General features: G+C 36.7%; 4 pseudogenes; all 4 read right to left on the bottom strand.

The window, feature by feature from the left end:
* Positions 1-310: 310 nt before the first annotated feature.
* On the bottom strand, positions 311-1,263 carry LOC122139900 (annotated as a pseudogene).
* Positions 1,264-5,296: 4,033 nt separating this feature from the next.
* Positions 5,297-6,233, bottom strand: LOC122139738 (annotated as a pseudogene).
* A 7,490-nt stretch (positions 6,234-13,723) lies between these two features.
* LOC122139737 lies at positions 13,724-14,660 on the bottom strand (annotated as a pseudogene).
* A 3,961-nt stretch (positions 14,661-18,621) lies between these two features.
* LOC122139736 lies at positions 18,622-19,585 on the bottom strand (annotated as a pseudogene).
* Positions 19,586-22,090: the final 2,505 nt, after the last annotated feature.

Here is a 22,090-nt window from a genome sequence, read left to right as displayed (position 1 = left end):
TTCATTAATGAAAGATACCTTCAAAATTAAATGAAGATCTTAACTAAACTATACAACTGAGTGAGTTCTCTGTTTAGTATCTACACCTTATGTGCAAAGAAAAAAAAGAAAAAAAGAGGGCAATAATATAGACTTACTTGAAAAAATTTGTTTGCACATCAGGGAAAATATTCATTATTTTTACACATATGTCATTGATTCTCATTATGTGTAAGACCAGCCTGAATTACAATTACATAAATACATAAACACGGCAAAGTGTAAACATTACTCTGTACTGTATTAAAGCAATTTCAATATTTTTAGAGCATCATATCTGCATGTTCACTTTTCTATCTCGAAATTTTTTCTTTAATGCATCTTTGATTTCTTTAGTTCTGAAGCAGTAAATCACTGGATTGACAACAGGTAGGAGAAGACTGTACCACATGATTAGCATCACCCGAATGCCAGGTGAGATCGCTATTGTCACATCATGCACATAAACAACACATCTGGGCACATAGTACAGACAAATGATAAGTAGTTGAGGAGTGCAAGTTGAGAACGTTTTATAACGGGCCTGAACATCTGAGATTTTGAAAACAGCCGTGATGATAGCAATAAAAGAAAATATAATAAAAATCAAAGGGCCCAAAAGAACAAACATGGCACATGAAAATGAAACAAACTTTTGCTGGCTTACATCTCTACAAGACAGATTAATTATCGAAATGTGGTCACAGTATATTTTGGGTTATTACATTAGAACCACAGTAGGGCTCATCAAAGGCACGATAAACAATGACTGTCAGCCATGAAATACAGATGATCCAAATCACTGCACATGCCAATAAAATAGTCTTATTTGTAATAAGGATACAGTATCTCAGTGGGTTACACACTGCAACAAACCGATCAATGGCCATTAATAGCATTAGGAAAGAGTTAATAGACCCTAAGTAGTGAACAAAAAACATCTGCACAAAGCAGCTATAAAATGGTAACTCACTGCTATTGAAAAAGTATTTTGCAATGGCTTTTAGGCAGCGTGATGGTCCCAAAAGCAAGATCAGACACTGCAAGATTACAGAAGATTAAATAGGTGGGTTTCTGAAGGCTTCTCTCATAAGCAATAAATGAAATGATAAAGAAATTTCCTCCTGCTAGTGTCAAGTAGACAAAGAACAAAAGGGTTCCCACGGCTCCATAATACTGTGGATGGAGTCCTGGAAATCCCAGCAGGTAGAATTCAGTAAAGACAGTGACATTTGTGGGAGTCATCACTCTAGAACAGCTTTGGAGTTACCTGATACAAATTCCCTTGAAATATAAAAAGAATTTGAAAAAAGCAATGACAATTACACAAGCATTTGACTTTCAATGCAAAATAAAACAACATATAAAAATTTACATTTTAACGTCTGAAACAATTGCTGTTGTTATAAAATTATTCACAGATTATATTGATAATCTATCATTCACATACATTACCTCCATGAAAACTATTCTGATGTAATAAGCATAATCTATTAAAATTACAGCTTTTTGCTTGATGTTTGATGGAGAAGATTCACAATCACTAATTGTATTAATCCACAAGCAAAAAATGCCTTTCTCTTTGTGTGTCCATCTAAAAGTGCTATACACAGTCACCGTTTATCAAACTAATAAAGACTAAAGGCACCTCCCACAAACTGACGTGCTTTTTTGGAGTTTCAGCTGTCTCATTAATTCATGATTATCTTATGAACAGTTTGATTTCTTTGACACTAACATTCTTGAGTCCTTGCCATCAGTGTTGTCACAAAACTTGAATTTGTAACATTGTTATACAGTAATAAATTGAAAAAAATCAATATTCAATACCATTTTCAGTAGTCCTACCACAGGTTAAACTGCAATGTGAACATAAGGCCTAAATTACAGTTTATTTTACTTTTGACGATAGTCAAAGTTTTAATGAGTAAATTACTTAAGTTTTTCAACATCACATCATTGCACACAGCCAACTTGTTGTCAAAGAGAACAGAATGGCTTTGACTGTTCCAACAGGGCGGATGACTTGCGTATAATGTTCCATAGAAACCCTTCATAAATTGCACCCTGTTTATTTATGCTGTTCAAAATGTTAAAACATGTTTAAATTAAACTGCTTTAATTTAAACAACTTAATCTCAATAATTCAGTTACATTGCATCATTTTTGACATGACTTCTATGATTCTCCATTATCAAAAAGACCCTGTTATCTTTTAGATTTACCTTGAACTATTTAATTTGTGTTTTTTATTTTGCCTTTTTTACAAACATCATTTAAAATGGGACAGGAAGCAACATACAGTATATATTAATAGAGAGACTGGATTTAGGATTTAGAAATGACAGGCTGGCCCTTTCTCCGTATTAGTGCCACCACACCGTCGCCGTGATTTTGCCAAGTAAGACATGTCCCTAGATCAACATCTTTTAATGATCCTGATAAAAAATTATTGTCCAAAAATACAGACTTAACCCAGTCACTACCCCCTAACCTAAAACCTATCCATAATTTATTCCCAAAAATCAGTGGGAAATGATATCTGATTAACAAGAAAGTAGAGGCACCTAATCCTGATTGTAAGCCTAAAACCAGATATTTCCTGAAAAGTTATATCTCAATGCTGATTGGTTTCTTTTGGAATGTTGTTCCAGGATCAACAAGTATGTTAATCCAGGAACATGTTGTACTTGGTGAAATCACGCTTGCCGCCACCACACAAAATGCCTCCTACATAGGTTCAGACAATAATAAAATTGATCATTTATTTGGTAATAATAATAATAACATGGGCTGTAACTATCTTGTGGTATCCCACTGTCAGAGTGCTCAAAATCTGAATTCCACAAAATCTCCCAATCCCAAACCTTTTGTGTCATTATAATGTCTTTCACCATTTGTGAACTGAATTCTTTACAACAAATAATTACACAGTAAAATATTTATATACATTAATACAACTGTCAGTGTTGTGGACTTGTGTTTCCTTGTTTTACCCTGTCTTAGTTCCTCTTTTACTTTTTTGGTCATGTTTTCGGTTCCTGTCCGTATTGTGTTAATTAGTATCCAGCTGTGTTTGATAAATTACCTCATTTGCCCATTGCATTTAAACCCTGTGTTTCCCTGAGTCTGGGTCCGCTGTTATATGTCATCCCTAAGTTCCAGTGTTTGTATCCCATTGCTTGTTGAATTAACTTCTAGTTGAAGAATTCTCCTGCGTTTCTACGTTCCTCCAAAAGTGATCGTGACAGAACAGCAGACCGAACAAGATGCCTACAGCTGAAGACAGGCTTTGGTGTCTGCGGCAGGGTGGTCGGGAATTGGAGAGGTATGTAGAGGAGTTCCTAGAGCTCTCCAACCAGGTAAGCTGGTTCGACACTGCTCTCTGTGTATTTTTTCGGCTGGGGATGGATGATGACGTAATCGGCTGCGATCTTCCCATGTATAGTTTTACATTTATGCATACAGCAGACACTTTTATCCAAAGCGACATCTAGTGCATTCAGGCTAAACTTTTAATTTAATTTTTTTTTTTAATCAGTACGTGTGTTCCCTGGGAATTGAACCCACGACCTTTTGCGCTGCTAACGCAATGCTCTACTACTGAGCCATAGGAACATTTTCCCCGATCGAGTTGGTTAATCATGTCCTTTATTTAAATGGAGTTAATCTAGAAGTAGAAACGGTTCAGAGCGCTCATCATCCAGTCCCTCCCGAAAACCACCGGGCCTCACCAGCTCACCCCTCGCCAGGACCCTCGACATACCCAGCCATATGTTCCGACCCCCCCCCCATCTCCTCTCAGCACCATCCCTCTCCTCAGCCCAGAAATGCCAGCCATTCATCAGCCAGGCCTGCTGGCCGCGGCTCACTCAAGCGAGTCAGCCGTGCCAATGTCAAACCCGCCAGCCACGCCAAAGTCAAGCCCTCAGCCGACAACAACTGCATACCTCACTGCATACTTGCTCCTGTGTTATTGTTTGCAATTACACTAAGCAGAGTGTTTTATTGAATAAAAAATGTTAATATATGTCATACTACTTCAGTTCTGTCAGGCTAAAATAAATGCATGAATGAATAATTTTCTGCTTCTTTCATTCTGAAAAATTGTGTATCTTTAGTCCGATGCATTTAGTGGCTGTGCTTCAGATGCAATTAACAGAAACTGTTGGTAAAGATGTGAAGCAAATGGTCCATTCAGTTAGCATATCTAAGTAACAGTATTTCTCAGAAACTTCTTGTAGCTTGCAGGATCTCCAGCGGGAGGTCCAGCATCTACTGTTTTTAGATCTTTTGTCTTCAGGTATAAAGTTCTGTCTCAAGCTATGAAGAATCTAGGGAGCAGCTAGGACTCAAGGTTTAAGATAGTTTGAAGACAACATGCTAACATTGATGTTGAAGACCTGCTACACTGTAACCTTTAATAAATTATTTTCCCCACAGAACTCTGGTCTAGTACATTAGTATACTATATGCATATTAAAGTATGAATATGTGTAACTAAGTTTGTTATGAAGGATTTGGCCTTTCCCTCCCTCTCCCACTTATACAGATTCAGTATAAAAATTTTCGGATATTCTACATTGTTTGGATCAGAAATTATGGCAACTATCAAAATGATCTTGTGTTTCAGAAAATCTTATCATCCTGCTTTACAGTTTCACTGTTTTAATAAAAACCTGTGCCTACACTGTACATACACTTAATGTGTTTAATGTATATATGCATGTCCCATGATAAAAGAATATATTTACAGAAGCAGTACACTTTATTTTTAGTCATTTTTCAAGGGAGGAACAGAAATTGCATTAGCTAAATTAATTTACATTTCATTCCAATTTCCACGTTCACCTTCAGCTCTCTTCACTATATTGTACAATATAATACCTGATAATGACTTTACTATTAAAAGTTGACTAGATGAGTAAATATGTTTTCATGAAAGATACCTTCGAAATTAAATGAAGATCATAACTATACTATACAACTGAGTGAGTTCTCTGTGTAGTATCTACACCTCCATTTGCAAAAAAAAAAAAAAAAAGGGGGGGGGGGGGACAATAAAATATACTTACTGAAAAAAACAATTGTTTGCACATCAGGGAAAATATTCATTATTTCACAGATATGTCATTGATTCTCATTTAGGTGTAAGAACAGCCAGAATTACAATTATATAAATACATAAAAAACAGGGCAAAGTGTAAACAATACTCTCTACTGTATTAAAAGCAATTTCAATATTTTTAGAGCATCATATTTTGCATGTTCACTTTTTCTATCTCGAAATTTTTTTCTTAAATACATCTTTGATTTCTTTAGTTCTGAAGCAGTAAATCACTGGATTGACAACAGGTGGGAGAGACTGTACCACATGATTAGCATAACCCGAATGCCAGGTGAGATCGCTATTGTCACATCATGCACATAAACCAACACATCTGGGCACATAGTACAGACAAATGATAAGTAGTTGAGGAGTGCAAGTTGAGAACGTTTTATAACGGGCCTGAACATCTGAGATTTTGAAAACAGTCATGATGATAGCAATAAAAGAAAATATAATAAAAATCAAAGGGCCCAAAAGAACAAACATGGCACATGAAAATGAAAAAAAAACTTTTTCTGCCTTACATCTCCACAAGACAATTTAATTATCGAATTTTGGTCACAGTATTTTGGGTTATTACATTAGAACCACAGTAGGGCTCATCAAAGGGCATGATAAACAATGACTGTCAGCCATGAAATACAGATGATCCAAATCACTGCACATGCCAATAAAATAGTCTTATTTTGTAATAAGGATACAGTATCTCAGTGGGTTACACACTGCAACAAACCGATCAATGGCCATTAATAGCATTAGGAAAGAGTTAATAGACCCTAAGTAGTGAACAATAAAAACATTGCACAAAGCAGCTATAAAATGGTAACTCACTGCTATTGAAAAAGTATTTTGCAATGGCTTTAGGCAGCGTGATGGTCCCAAAAGCAAGATCAGACACTGCAAGATTACAGAAGATTAAATAGGTGGGTTTCTGAAGGCTTCTCTCATAAGCAATAAATGAAACGGTTTAAAGAAAATTCCTCCTGCTAGTGTCAAGTAGACAAAGAACAAAAGGGTTCCCACGGCTCCATAATACTGTGGATGGAGTCCTGGAAAATCCCAGCAGGTAGAATTCAGTAAAGACAGTGACATTTGTGGGAGTCATCACTCTAGAACAGCTTTGGAGTTACCTGATACAAAGTCACTGAAATATAAAAAGAATTTTAAAAAGCAATGACAATTACACAAGCATTTGACTGCATTATAACAACATATAAAAATGTACATTTCAACGTCTGAAACAATTGCTGTTGTTATAAATTCTTCACAGATTATATTGATAATCTATCATTCACATACATACCTCCATGAAAACTATTCTGATGTAATAAGCATAATCTATTAAAATTTCAGCATTTTGAGTTTGATGGAGAAGATTCACAATCACTAATTGTATTAATCCACAAACAAAAATGCCTTTCTCTCTGTGCATTCATCTAACACAGTCACCATTTATCAAGACTAATAAAGACTAAAGGCACCTCCCACAAGTTGACGTGTTGTAGTTTCTGCTGTCTCATTAATTCATGATTATCTTATGAACAGTTTGGTTTCTTTGACACTAACATGCTTGAGACCTTGCCATTAGTGTTGTCACAAAACTTGAATTTGTAACTTTGATATAATAAATTGAAAAATATAAATATTCAATATCATTTTCAGTAGGCCTACCAGAGGTTGGTTAGAATTTTTTCAGGTTTCTTTGATGGATAGAAAGTCAGAAAAACTCATATTACATCTTGTTTTGGATAAGAATTAAACACCTGGTCTGACAATATCATGTCTTTTTTTATTTAAATCTAGCTTTATTTCGCATTGGCCCATGGAAACCTCTATGAACACACTTGACTTGGCCAAAAAATCGCGGGGAATTAAACTAATTTATGTTTTATTAAAAAGTGTTTATGTATTCTACACTCATGGCGCACACACATTAGGATAGGTTAGATGTCTGCCTCTATTGCGAGTCCCTATCAAGCACTTTACCGATTCAACGACTCTCTTCTCCTCCTCCTGCCTGGCTCTTTGGCCCACATCCAGGGGCGCCTTAAGATATCCAGAGGCCCCTGGGCTACAGCATTACAGTAGCCCCCCCCCCACCCCCCTTACTGTTACTGCTTACTGTTTTCAGGTATGATTTAAAACAATATTCATTATTCATCATAGATTGAAACAAAAGTTGGCATAAATGTGAGCTATTTGGTGATTGCTAACTGCGTTTTTATTTTGAAACATGCCATGCTCGTGTTTAATTAATTAATTAATAGCTGTTTAAAGTATAATGATTACATTTAAGCAATAAGGATTTAAAATTGAGACTTTGAAGCAACACCTCTGATGGAACACAGTGACCCAACCTAAAACCTTCAGCTGACACACAGATTATATCCACACATTTGTAAATACTGCACTGTATTACATTAGAGAAAGTTGTCTGGTCCAGTTCCTTTCACACAGCAGTGTTGTGTTTACTTGGTTAAGCTGCACATTACAGAGCCTGGCCCGTGTCTGACAGCTTATCAGAATTACCGTTCCGAGCCTGTCTTCCCCCCGACCCCCCCTTCTCCCAAAACAGCTTATAGCCTACTACTGTTTCAGCTATTAAAATAGTTAAGTTTTGTATGTAATGGCAAACTGATTATATTTCGTTTAATTTTTTTATTAAGTTAATTTAGAAAAAAAATTTAGAGCATTTTTTGCTCGTTAAATATAAGTTTGCGTGGAGAGTGGAAGCTAAAGCGCACTTTGCAGGACATGGAGGCGCCAGCGCGATGACTTGCATTTTTTTTTTTTCAGAGGATATGCCGTTATTTGATCATGAAGGTAAGAGTAATGCATCATTCATAACAGCACTCACAATAACAACAAAACGTTGTGCTTTTATAAAATAAAGAAAACAAACATGAAGTGCTTTATACTGCCGCCTCGTCTTGAACAGGACTGCTTCACAAAAATGAACAGAAACTCAGTGAATACATGCCTCACATACTAAATATATACAGTGGTGTGAAAAAGTGTTGGCCCCCTTCCTGATTTCTTATTTTGCATGTTTGTCACACTTTAATGTTTAAGATCATCAAACAAAATAAAATATTAGTAGAAGATAACACAAGTGAACACAACATTCAGTTTTTAAATGAAGTTTTTTATTATTAAGGGAAAACAAAATCCCAAACTACATGACCCTGTGTGAAAAAGTGTTTGCCCCCTAAACCTAATAACTGGTTGGGCCACCCTTAGCAGCAACAACTGCAATCAAGCATTTGCGATAATGTGCAGTGAGTCTGTTACAGCACTGTGGAGGAATTTTGGTCCACTCATCTATGCAGAATTGTTGTAATTCAGCCACATTGGAGGGTTTTCAAGCATGAACTGCCTTTTTTAGGTCATACCACAGCATCTCAATAGGATTCAGGTCAGGACTTTGTGTTTGGATCATTGTCCTGCTGCAGAAACCAAGTTTGTTCTTCAGCTTGAGGTCAACAAACAGATGGCCAGACATTCTCCTTCAGGATTCAGCAGGTAAAAGCAGAATTCATGGTTCCATTTATCACAGCAAGTCGTCCAGGTCCTGAACCAGCAAAACAGCGCCCCAGACCATCACACTACCCAAACCCATTGTGTGATTATAATGTATTTTACCATTTGTGAACTGAATTCTTTACAACAGCCACGTAATTACACAGTGAAATATAGTAAAATATTAATATACATTAATACAATTAAAAAACTGTCAGTGTTTGTGGGACTTGGGTTTCCTTTTTTTATCCCGTTTTAGTTCCTGTTTTACTTTAGTCATGTTTTTTCTGTTCCTGTCCTCATTGTGTTAATTTGTATCCAGCTGTGTTTGAAAAATTATCTCATTTGCCCCTTGCATTTAAACCCTGTGTTTCCCTAAGTCTGGGTCTGCTATTATATGTCATCCCTTAGTTCCATTGTTTTGTATTCCATTGCTTGTTGAATTAAAATCTAGTTGAAGAATTCTTGTGCGTCACCTCGTTCCTCCAATAGTGATTGTGACAGAACAGCGGACCGAACAAGATGACTACAGCTGAATACCGGCTTTTGGTGTCTGCGGCAGGGTGGTCCGGGAATTGGAGAGGTATGTAGAGGAGTTTCTTGAGCTTTCCAACCAGGGCTGCATTCCACTCCACTTTTAGACACGCACTTGCAAAACTTCCCTAAGCACTTCCCCCTGGGGGGAATCCCCGCTGCCATTTTGAATTGCATTCCACTTCGCGAAGTGGACAAGGGAAGTTTATATGGACAGACCCTGACCCCTCGATTTTGACAGAGGGAGCGAGTCTGCTTCTATGCACACTTCAGGCCACTCCATAGACTACAATGCAACACAATTATGACGTCATTGCAGATTGCATTTAATTTATCCCCACCCAAACAAGTCTATAATATAAATGAATTATTTTTTTTTTTTATTTTTATAACAGCCCTGGCATAACCTAAACAAAGGGCGTAAGTGGAAAATGTAAACAATAAACCAGCTCCAAAGCAGATTCACAGTGATCAAAGGGCTTAGGACGTTCCAGTTCAGCCCATTGCAAGGGTTCCACCGTAGTGGGCACTCATGCACACACAATAAAGAATGTACATCCTAGTAAACGAGACAGAGGGATGTTTGCCAGTGAAGGGCATAAGAAAACGGAACTGGAACGCAGCCCAGGTAAGTGGTTCGACACTGCTCTTTCCCTGCGTTCCATATGGAAGGGCTCATTCCTATGCCTTATCCTTTCAAATGGTTTACCCTCCGGAGTGAGAGCTTTGAAGGGTTGAAGGGTGTAGGGGACCAAAGAACTGTTTTTTGACGTGCCCTCTGCATCATCATCGCATGCCCACACGGACTCACCGTCATCACGCAAAGAATCTCTGCAAAGGATCATGGGAGTCCCGAAGTTTCCAGCAGTTGTACCCTTCGAAATCCTTCATTCCTTCATTTCGAGCACTTTGGTTTGGAACGACCATTCAATATGGCGGCCATGATTGTTTTCACTCTGAAGTACCCTTCGGAGGGCAATATATCTCATTTGGAATGCACCGTTGATGTCTGTTTTCGGCTGGGGCTGGATGATGACATAATCGGCTGCGATCTTCCCGACGTATAGTTTTCCACCGATTCAGTTGGTTAATCATGTCCTTTATTCAAATGAAGTTAATCTCGAAGTAGAAATTGTTCAGAGTGATCATCATCCAATTCCTCCCGAAAAACCCTGGCACCGGGCCAAAACCTCACCAGCTCACCCCTCGCCAGGCACCCTCCACCATACCCAGCCAAATGTTCAGACCACCCATCTCCTCCCAGCACCGTCCTCTCCTCAGCCCAGAAATGCCAGCCGTTCATCAGTCAGGCCCTTCGGTTGCTAGAGAGTCAAGCCCACCGGCCGTGGCGAAGTCAAGCCCTCAGCCGACAGCAACTGCATACCTCACGCATACTTGCTCCCATGTTATTGTTCGCAATTACACTAAGCAGAGTGTTTTATTGAATATAAATGTGTTAATATACATCATACTACTTCAGTTCTGCCAGGCTAAAATAAATACATGAATAAATAATTTGCTGCTTATTTCATTCTGAAAGATTATGTGTATCTTTAGTCAGATGCATTTACATAGTGGCTGTGCCCCAGATGCAATCAACAGAAACTGTCTGTAAAGGTGTGAACCAAATGGTCCATACAAATAAAACAACAAATCAACAGCAAACCCCAAACAATATCTCTTGTAGATTTACGGGTTGTACAGTATGTGAACGCATGCACAGATTCCGGGAAATCACTGGCAGTGAAGGAACCAAATCTAATGATCCCGGGAACAATTGCCGGGACACATTACCTGTGTATTATCCAGATTCTCAGTGTGAAAGGGGCTTATGAAGAATCTAGGGAGAAGCTAGGACTCTTACAGGGGGTTAAGATATTTTTGAAGACAACAAGCTAACATCGCTGTTGAAAGACAGCTGCTAAGACACTGCTACCTTCAATATATTCTTCTCCCACAAGAACTCTTGTCAAGCTTACTTCCTTTATGTATTAGAGAAAATCGAAAATCCTTGGCGAGCCAACCAAACCACTGCTCAGCCAAATATCAGCAAAATCTAACAATCTTACAGTCTTCCCCACATGGAAAGAACCATATAGGAGGATATATGCGCATATATGAAACCTTATATGCAGTTTATATTGCACATATATAATAATATATATGCTGTCATATAGGCGTATATATGCCCACATAATAGGCAAAATATGTTGTTCTCTCCAGACCGACTGACTATTGCAATGCTCTCTGGCGGGCCCTTCCTGCATATACTATCAAGCCCTCTACAAACAACTGATCCAGAATGCAGCAGCGAGGGTTGTCTTCAATGAGCCAAAAACAGCTCATGTTACTCCTCTCCTCATCAGGTTACACTGGCTACCAGTAGCCGCCTCGCATCAAATTCACTGGTACTGATGCTTGCCTACAAAATGACCACTGGCACGGCGCCAACATACCCTAAACTCACTAGTTCAATCTTATGCACCTCCAGAAGTTTGCGCTCTGCAAGTGAACGGCGCCTTGTGGTGCCATCCCAAAGAGGTCAAAATCACTCTCACTGACTTTTTTCCTGGACTGCGTCCAGCTGGTGGAATGACCTCCGATCTCAATTCGAACAGTCTTTACTCATTTTCAAAAAACATCTAAAGACTCATCTTTTTCAATGCACTTAACCAACTAATACTAGTACTTACCTTTTCTTTTTCTTGTCTATCATATTCAAAAAAAAAAAAAAAAAAAAAAAACCCTGGCTACGTGTTCTGTACTAGACTAACTGAGACTTGTCATAGCACTTGTATACCGTTGTTGTTCTCGTCGCGTTGATCTGATTGTTTCTACTGTTCTTCATTTGTAAGTCGCTTTGGATAAAAGCGTCTGCTAAATGATTAACTGTAAATGTAAATGTAAAACTGAGGTGCATATATGTGCATATACAGGCCATATAGGTCTCCTGTATTGCTTCTTTATATCCACATGTAAGCCCCCCTATACATACAAGATATGTCTCCTATATAGCTCGTCATTTTTGTAGCTCATATCTCACTTTGGCAACTGTCTATGTGATGCCTAGCTAATTGTTTTCTATTATCAAGGCAATAACTTAGAACTAACTAAAAAAAAAAAAAATATGCAAGAACTTATGGCATGTGCGAACACGTGAAATTGGTGTCAAATGTAATTGGCATGTTATGGAAATTTAACTATGGCAATTAGTGAGAGGAGATGGAAAGCTTATGATGTCTACATGTTTTTCCTGAAACATTTACAAGGTCAATTCTTTCTTGTATGAAGATAGTGGAAAAGAATGTATAACAAAATGGTTTGTAATTTTTTTTTATTTTGTCTTGTGCTATTTGATTGTTCTTAAGTAAATAAATAATTTAAATTTCTACATTTTAATAAGGGCTTTTATTTATGTTTGCCTAGCAGCTATGGATTTTTTAATAATTTTAACGAATATATAGGTAAACATATAGGTGAACATGTAGGTGCATATATACATGCATATATGTACTTATATATGCATATGTATGCACGTATATATGTACACCATATTGTACATATAGGAAAACGGACAATTTTATATATGGCTCACATATATTAAAAACCTATATCAAAACATATATTAAAACATATGTTTTATATAGATTATTTCCATGTTGGTCCTGTAGTAGAGAACCAGTTTATACAGATAAATATACTAAAAGTCATGAGCTTTTTAATGCCAAGTACATTAGTATACTATATGCATACTAAAGCATGAATATGTTGTGAATAAGTTGGGTTGTATGGAGGATTTGGCCTTTCTGTCCCGTATACAAAATTTTAGGATTTTCTACATTGTTTGGATCAGAAATTATGGCAACTATCCAAAATGATATTGTGTTTAAGAAAATCTTATCATCTTGCTTTTACAGTTTTACTGTTTTTTAATAACAACCTGTGCCTTACACTTTACATACACTTAATGTGTTTAATGTATATATGCATGTCCCATGATAGAAGAATATATTTACAGAAGCAGTACACACTTTATTTTTTAGGCATATCCAAAGCAGGAACAGAAATATGCATTAGCTAAATTAATGTCATTCCAATTTCCACGTTCCACCTTCAAAAAAAAAAAAAAAAAAAAAAAAAAAAAAAAAAAAAAAACATCTTTCACTATAGTTGTACAATATACTACTGAATAATGACTTTACATTTAAAAGTTGAGTAGATGAGTAAATGTGTTAGAACAGTTCATGAATGAAGAGATACCTTTAAAATTAAATGAAGATCATAACTAAACTATAGGCACTGAGTGGAGTTCTCTGTGTAATATCTACATCTTATATGCAATAAAAAAAGAGGCAATAAAATATACTTATTGAGAAAAAATTCAGCGAAATTCAGCGAAAATATTCATTATTTCACAGATATGTCATTGATTCTCATTATGTGTAAGAACAGCCAGAATTACAATTATATAAATACATAAACAGGGCCAAGTGTAAACAATACTCTCTACTGTATTAAAGGAATTTCAATATTTTTAGAGCATCACATTTGCATGTTCACTTTTCTATCTCGAAATTTTTTCTTTAATGCATCTTTGATATCTTTTGTTCTGAAGCAGTAAAATCACTGGATTGACAACAGGTGGGAGAAGACTGTACCACATGAGGTAGCATAACCCGAATGCCAGGTGAGATCGCTATTGTCACATCATGCACATAAACAACACATCTGGGCACATAGTACAGACAAATGATAAGTAGTTGAGGCAGACTCGAGTGCAAGTTGAGAACGTTTTATAACGGCCCTGAACATCTGAGATTTTGAAAACAGTCGTCGTGAATGATAGCAATAAAAGATAAAAATATTATGTAAAAAAACTTTTTTCTTGCTTACATCTCTACAAGACACAGATTAATTATCGAAACGTGGTCACAGTAATTTTGGGTTATTACATTAGAACCACAGTAGGGGCTCATCAAAGGTATTATAAACAATGACTGTCAGCCATGAAATACAGATGATCCAAATCACTGCACATGCCAATAAAATAGTCTTATTTGTAATAAGGATACAGTATCTCAGTGGGTTACACACTGCAACAAACCGATCAATGGCCATTAAAAGCATTCTTCCCAGGAAAGAGTTAACAGTCCCTAAGTAGTGAACAAAAAACATCTGAAAAAAGCAGCTATAAAATGGTAACTCACTGCTATTGAAAAAGTATTTTGCAATGGCTTTAGGCAGCGTGATGGTCCCAAAAGCAAGATCCAGACATTGCAAGATTACAGAAGATTAAATAGGTGGGTTTTTTATGAAGACTTCTCTCAAAAGCAATAAAGAAATGATAAAGAAATTTCCTCCTGCTAGTGTCAAGTAGACAAGAAACAAAAGGGTTCCCACGGCTCCATAATACTGTGGATGGAGTCCTGGAATCCCAGCAGTAGAATTCAGTAAAGACAGTGACATTTGTGGGAGTCATCACTCTAGAACAGCTTTGGAGTTACCTGATACAAATTCACTGAAATATAAAAAGAATTTTAAAAAGCAATGACAATTACACAAGCGTTTTGACTGCTGCATTATAACAACATATAAAAATGTACATTTCAACGTCTGAAACAAATTGATGTTGTTATAAAATTCTTCACAGATTCATATTGATAATCTATCATTCACATACATTACCTCCCATGAAAAAACTATTCTGATGTAATAATGCATAATCTATTAAAATTGCAGCATTTTTGAGTTTGATGGAGAAGATTCACAATCACTAATTGTATTAATCCACAAACAAAAATGGCCTTTCTCTTGTGCATTCATCTAACAGTGCTATACACAGTCACTGTTTATCAAGAATAATAAAGAATAAAGGCACCTCCCACAAACTGACGTATTTTTTGGAGTTTCTGCTGTCTCATTAATTCATGATTATCTTATGAACAGTTTGGTTTCTTTGACACTAACATGCTTGAGACCTTGCCATTATTGTTGTCACAAAACTTGAATTTGTAACTTTGATATAGTTAAATTGAAAAATATAAATATTTCAATATCATTTTCAGTAGTCCTACCACAGGTTGGTTCGATTTTTTTCAGGTTTCTTTGATGGATAGAAAGTTTCAGAAGAACTCATATTACATCTTGTTTTGGATAAGAATTAAACGCCTGGTCCGACAATATCATGTCTTTTTTTATTTAAATCTAGCTTTATTTGCATTTGCTCATGGAAACCTCTATGAACACACTTGACTTGGCCAAAAAATCGCGGGGAATAAACTAATTTATGTTTTTATTAAAAAGTGTTTATATATACTACACTCATGGCGCACACACATTAGGATAGGTTAGATGTTTGGCCCTATTGCGAGTCCCTATCAAGCACTTTAACCGATTCAAACGACTCTCTTCTCCTCCTCCTGCCTGGCTCTTTGGCCCACATCCAGTTGTGCCTTAAGATATCCAGAGGCCCCTGGGCTACAGCATTACAGTACCCCCCCCCCCCCCCACTGTTACTGCTTACTGTTTTCAGGTATGATTTAAACAATATTCATTATTCATCATAGATTGAAACAAAAGTTGGCATAAATATGAGCTATTTGGTGATTGCTAACTGCGTTTTTATTTTGAAACATGCCGTGCTCTTGTTTAATTAATTAATTAATAGCTGTTTAAAGTATAATGATTACATTTAATCAATAAGGTTACTGTTTTTCCATCCCCATCCCGGATTTAAAATTGAGACTTTGAAGCAACACCTCTGATGGAACACAGTGACTCAACCTAAAACCTTCAGTTGACACACAGATTATATCCACACATTTGTAAATTTACTGCACTGTATTACATTACAGAAAGTTGTCTGGTCCAGTTCCTTTCACACACCGCAGTGTTGTGTTACTTGTTAAGCCTGCACGTTACAGAGCCTGGCCCCGTGTCTGACAGCTTATCAGAATTACCATTCCGAGCATGTCTTCCCCCCGACCCCCCCCTCTCCCCCAAAACAGCTTATAGCCTCTGCTACTGTTTCACCAGCTATTAAAATAGTTCAGTTTTGTATGTTAATGGCAAACTGATTATATTTTTGTTTAATTTTTTTATTACGTTAATTTAGAAAAACATTTAGAGCATTTTTTTTTGTTCGTTAAATATAAGTTTGCGTGGAGAGTGGAAGCAAAAGCGCACTTTGCAGGACATGGAGGGCGCCAGCGCGATGACTTGCATTTTTTTTTTTTTCCAGAGGATATGACGTTATTTTTGATCATGAAGGTAGGTTTAGAGTAATACATCACTCATAAACTGTAAAGGGTCTACTTGTATTTGTGTGCACTCACAATAACAACAAAACGTTGTGCTTTTATATAAATAAAGAAAACAAACATGAAGTGCTTTCTGTTCTGCCGCCCTCGTCTTGAACAGGACTGCTTTTCACAAAATGAACAGAAACTCAGTGAATACATGCCTCACATACTAAATATAATACAGTGGTGTGAAAAAGTGTTGGCCCCCCTTCCTGATTTCTTATTTTTTTTTGCATGTTTGTCACACTTTAATGTTTAAGATCATCAAACAAAATAAAATATTAGTAGAAGATAACACAAGTGAACACAACATGCAGTTTTTAAATGAAGGTTTTTATTATTATTGGAAAAAAAAAATAATCCCCAAACTACATGACCCTGTGTGAAAAAGTGTTTGCCCCCTAAACCTAATAACTGGTTGGGGCCACCTTAGCAACAACAACTGCAATCAAAGCATTTGCGATAACTTGCAATGAGTCTGTTACAGCACTGTGGAGGAATTTTGGTCCACTCATCTATGCAGAATTGTTGTAATTCTGCCACATTGGAGGGTTTTCGAGCATGAACTGCCTTTTTAAGGTCATGCCACAGCATCTCATAAGATTCAGGTCCAGGACTTTGACTAGGCCACTCCAAAGTCTTCATTTTGTTTTTCTTCAGCCATTCAGAGGTGGACTTGCTGGTGTGTTTTGGATCATTGTCCTGCTGCAGAAACCAAGTTTGCTTCAGCTTGAGGTCACAAACAGATGGCCAGACATTCTCCTTCAGGATTTTTTGGTAAACAGCAGAACTCATGGTTCCATTTATCACAGCAAGCTCATCCAGGGGTCCTGAACCATGCAAAACAGCCCCAGACCATCACACTATACTCAAAACCAATTATGTGATTATAATGTATTTTACCATTTGTGAACTGAATTCTTTACAACAGCCACGTAATTACACAGTGAAATATAGTAAAATATTAATATACATTAATACAATTAAAACTTTCAGTGTTGTGGACTTGGGTTTCCTTTTTTTTACCCCGTTTTTTAGTTCCTGTTTTAGTCATGTTTTCTGTTCCTGTCCTCAATGTGTTAATTTGTATCCAGCCTGTGTTTTGAAAAAATTATCTAATTTGCCCCTTGCATTTAAACCCTGTGTTTCCCTAAGTCTGGGGTCTGCTATTATATGTCATCCCTTAGTTTCAGTGTTTGTATCCGATTGCTTGTTGAATTAAAATCTAGTTGAAGAATTCTCGTGCGTCACCTGTTCGTTCCTCCAATAGGGTGATTGTGACAGAACAGCCGACCGAACAAGATGACTACAGCTGAAGACAGGCCTTGGTGTCTGCGGCAGGGTGGGTCGGGAATTGGAGAGGTATGTAAAGGAGTTTGTCTAGAGCTTTGCAGCCAGGGCTGCATTCCACTCCACTTTTAGACACGCACTTTGCAAACTTCCCCTAGCACTTCCCCTTGGGGGAATCCCCGCTGGCCATTTTGAATTGCATTCCACTTCCCGAAGTGGACAAGGGAAGTTTATATGGACAGACCCTTGACCCCTCGATTTTGACATTTTTGACCATGAGGGAGCGAGTCTTAAAACACTTAATGTGTTTAATGTATATATGCATGTCCCCATGGTAGAAGAATATATTTACAGAAGCAGTTACACTTTATTTTTAGGCATATTCCAAGGCAGGAACAGAAATTGCATTAGCTAAATTAATTTACATTTCATTCCAATTTCCACGTTCACCTTCAGCTCTCTTTCACTATATTGTACAATATAATACCTGATAATGACTTGACATTTAAAAGTTGAGTAGATGAGTAAATTGTGTTAGAACATTTCATGAATGAAAGATACCTTCAAAATTAAATGAAGATCATAACTAAACTATACAACTGAGTGAGTTCTCTGTGTAATATCTACATCTTATATTGCAAAAAAAAAAGAGGCCAAATAAAATATACTTATTGAAAAAATTCAGCGAAATTCACCAAAAATATTCATTATTTCACAGATATGTCATTGATTCTCATTATGTGTAAGAACAGCCAGAATTACAATTATATAAATATATAGACAGGGCAAAGTGTAAACATTGCACTCTAATGTATTAAAGCAATTTCAATAAAATTATTTTTTAGAGCATCATATTTGCCTGTTCACTTTTCTATCTCTGAATTTTTTCTTTAATACATCTTTGATTTCTTTTGTTCTGAAGCAGTAAATCACTGGATTGACAACAGGTGGGAGAAGACTGTACCACATGATTAGCATAACCCGAATGCCAGGTGAGATCGCTATTGTCACATCATGCACATAAACAACACAATCTGGGCACATAGTACAGACAAATGATAAGTAGTTGAGGAGTGCAAGTTGAGAACGTTTTATAACGGGCCTGAACCATCTGAGATTTTGAAACAGATGTGATGATAGCAATAAAAAAAAATATAATAAAAATCAAAGGGCCCAAAAGAACAAACATGGCACATGAAAATGTAAAAAAAAAACTTTTTCTGGCTTACCATCTCTACAAGACAGATTAATTATTGAAACGTGGTCACAGTAATTTTGGGTTATTACATTAGAACCACAGTAGGCTCATCAAAGGTATTATAAACAATGACTGTCAGCCATGAAATCAGAGATCCAAATCACAAATCACTGCACATGCCAATAAAATAGTCTTATTTTGTAATAAGGATACAGTATCTCAGTGGGTTACCACACTGCAACAAACCGATCAATGGCCATTAAAAGCATTAGGAAAGAGTTAACAGACCCTAAGTAGTGAACAAAAAACATCTGAAAAAAAGCAGCTATAAAATGGTAACTCACTGCTATTGAAAACAAGTATTTTGCAATGGCTTTAGGCAGCGTGATGGTCCCAAAAAACAAGATCAGACACTGCAAGATTACAGAAATTAAATAGGTGGGTTTCTGAAGGCTTCTCTCATAAGCAATAATGAAATGATAAAGAAATTCCTCCTGCTAGTGTCAAGTAGACAAAGAACAAAAGGGTTCCCACGGCTCCATAATACTGTGGATGGAGTCCTGGAAATCCCAGCAGGTAGAATTCAGTAAAGACAGTGACATTTGTGGGACTCATCACTCTAGAACAGCTTTGGAGTTACCTTATACAATTCACTGAAATACAAGAAGAATTAAAAATAAAAAAACCAATGACAATGTACACAAGCGTTTGACTGTCCAATGCAAAATAAAACAACATATAAAATTTTACATTTGCTGAAACAATTTCTGTTGTCATAAGATTCTTCACAAATTATATTGATAATCTATCATTCACATACATTACCTCCATGGGAAACTATTCTGATGGAATTAGCATAATCTATTCTGAGTTTGATGGAGAAGATTCACAATCACAAATTGTGCACAAACAAAAATGCCTTTTCTCTTTGTGTGTCCATCTAACAGTGCTATACACAGTCACCATTTATCACGATTTAATAAAGACTAAAGGCACCTCCCACAAATTGACGTGTTTTTTGGAGTTTTTCTGCTGTCTCATTAATTCATGATTATCTTATGAACAGTTTGGTTTCTTTGACACTAACATGCTTGGGGTCCTTGCCATTAGTGTTGTCTTGAAGCTTGAATTTGTAACTTTGATATAATACATTGAAAAATATCAATATTCAGTACCATTTTCAGTAGGCCTACCACAGGTTAAATTGCAATGTGAACATTAGGCCTAAGTTACAGTTTTATTTTAAATAAGAAAATTACTTGAAATTTCCAAAGTCACAACATTGCACAACAGTCAACTTGCAGTCAAAGAGAACAGAATGGCTTTGATTGTTCCAATATGGCAGATGGCTAATGTAACATGTTCCATATAGAAAACAGTCATTTATAAGGCATCTACATAAACATATCTATAGGTCAGAACCTCCCGAAACCCTTCATAAATTGCAACGCTGTTTATTGATGCTGTGCAAAATGTTAAAACATGTATAAATTACAACTGCTTTAATTTAAACAACTTAATCTTAATATTCAGTTGCATTGCATCATTTTTGACATGACTTCTGTGATTCTCCATTATCAAAAAGAGCTATTTAGCTTTCAGATTTACCTTGAACTATTAAATTTGATTTTTATTTTGCCTTTTTTTTACAATTTCATTCAAAATGGGACAGGAAGCAACATACAGTTTATATTAATGAGACTGGATTTAGGATCTAGAAATGACAGGCTGGCCCTTTCTCCATATTAATGCCACCCCACCACACAAAATGCCTCTGTATAGGCCCCAGACAATAAAGAAATTGATCATTTACATGGGTAATAATAATAATAACATGGGCTGTAACCACCTTGTGGCATCCCACTGTCAGACTGCTCAAATCTAAATTCCACAAAATCTCCCAATCCCAAACCTGTTTGTGTGATTACAATGTCTTTCACACCTTTAGTGAACTGAATTCTTTACAACAGCCGCATGATTACACAGTAAAATATTTATATACATTAATACAACAAATATTTTTTCTAATATGAGAAAATACTCCTATTTAAATTTGCTTGCATTCATAAAAGCAGAACTATCAGGACCTTCCAGTGGAGACAGGATTTTGCACAGCTCTTGCCCAATGTCAGTATTTGTGTGGCTTCAGTATATTAACCAAACTGGAATAGCTCAAAATAAAATCATAACGAATAATATTGTCAGGATTATGGACCTGTTTTGTGTGTTTTCTCCTCCCTCATGTGGCCAAACTGAGAAGAATGTGTACAAAATTTTGAAGGGGGGTGTGCAATGCTGTTTCATGCATTTAGAGTTATTTACACTGTTAAAGAGTTCAATGCTGTTTCATGCATTTAGAGTTATTTACACTGTTAAAGAGTTGGATTCTCATGCTAAGCATGGACAAAGTTTCAAAAAACAATTTGGACGTATGACTGAGTATTTCTGTGCCAAAAAATCTTACTTCTGGGTTCATACAAGTTTCGGAGAGAGTTTTTTTCGATCGTGGCTCTTCATGACGTAGATGCGGGTGGAACTTCTTATATTAGCATTTCTCCCCGAAAAAACGTGCCCGTGCACGCATTGACCAGAGCGAGATTGTGCCCATCAACGAGCCTCATCCGGTGGCAGCACTACACAGCTGGACTTGCTCGGGAAGAATTTCTCCAAAGTGTGTGTTTTTTGGTTGTAAGGGAAAGATAACTTTGTTCAGCTTCCTAAAACCCGAACCCCAGTGTTATGTAAACAGTGGATACAGTTTGTTTTTTCCCTTTTTCCGGGCAGCAACGGAGTTTCAGAAAGTGGTTTTCTGTTGACATTTTATAAACAAGGCCCCAGTTTGATGCTGGATTTTTTCACATTGTTTGATACTGAAAGATGGACTGGTCCCAGCTATAAAAGATCCCCCAGTCATGAACTCAGAACTGCAGACGGTAGGTGGTGGGTTGAAACGGCATCAAATGTCTGTTTTTTTGGCATTTGTCACTTTTTACAAACCCTGTGTGTTTAGATTTAATAAATGACAATTTAGTTTAAAAATATCCTTCGTTCCTTCCGGCAGCGTATCATGACAAATACAAGTTTGACCTTATAACGTGTTTTTGACCTTATAACCTCATA

This window comes from Cyprinus carpio, chromosome B15 (assembly GCF_018340385.1).
Source record: "Cyprinus carpio isolate SPL01 chromosome B15, ASM1834038v1, whole genome shotgun sequence".
Lineage (NCBI taxonomy): Eukaryota > Metazoa > Chordata > Actinopteri > Cypriniformes > Cyprinidae > Cyprinus > Cyprinus carpio.
This window is presented reverse-complemented; position numbering and strand designations above follow the sequence as displayed.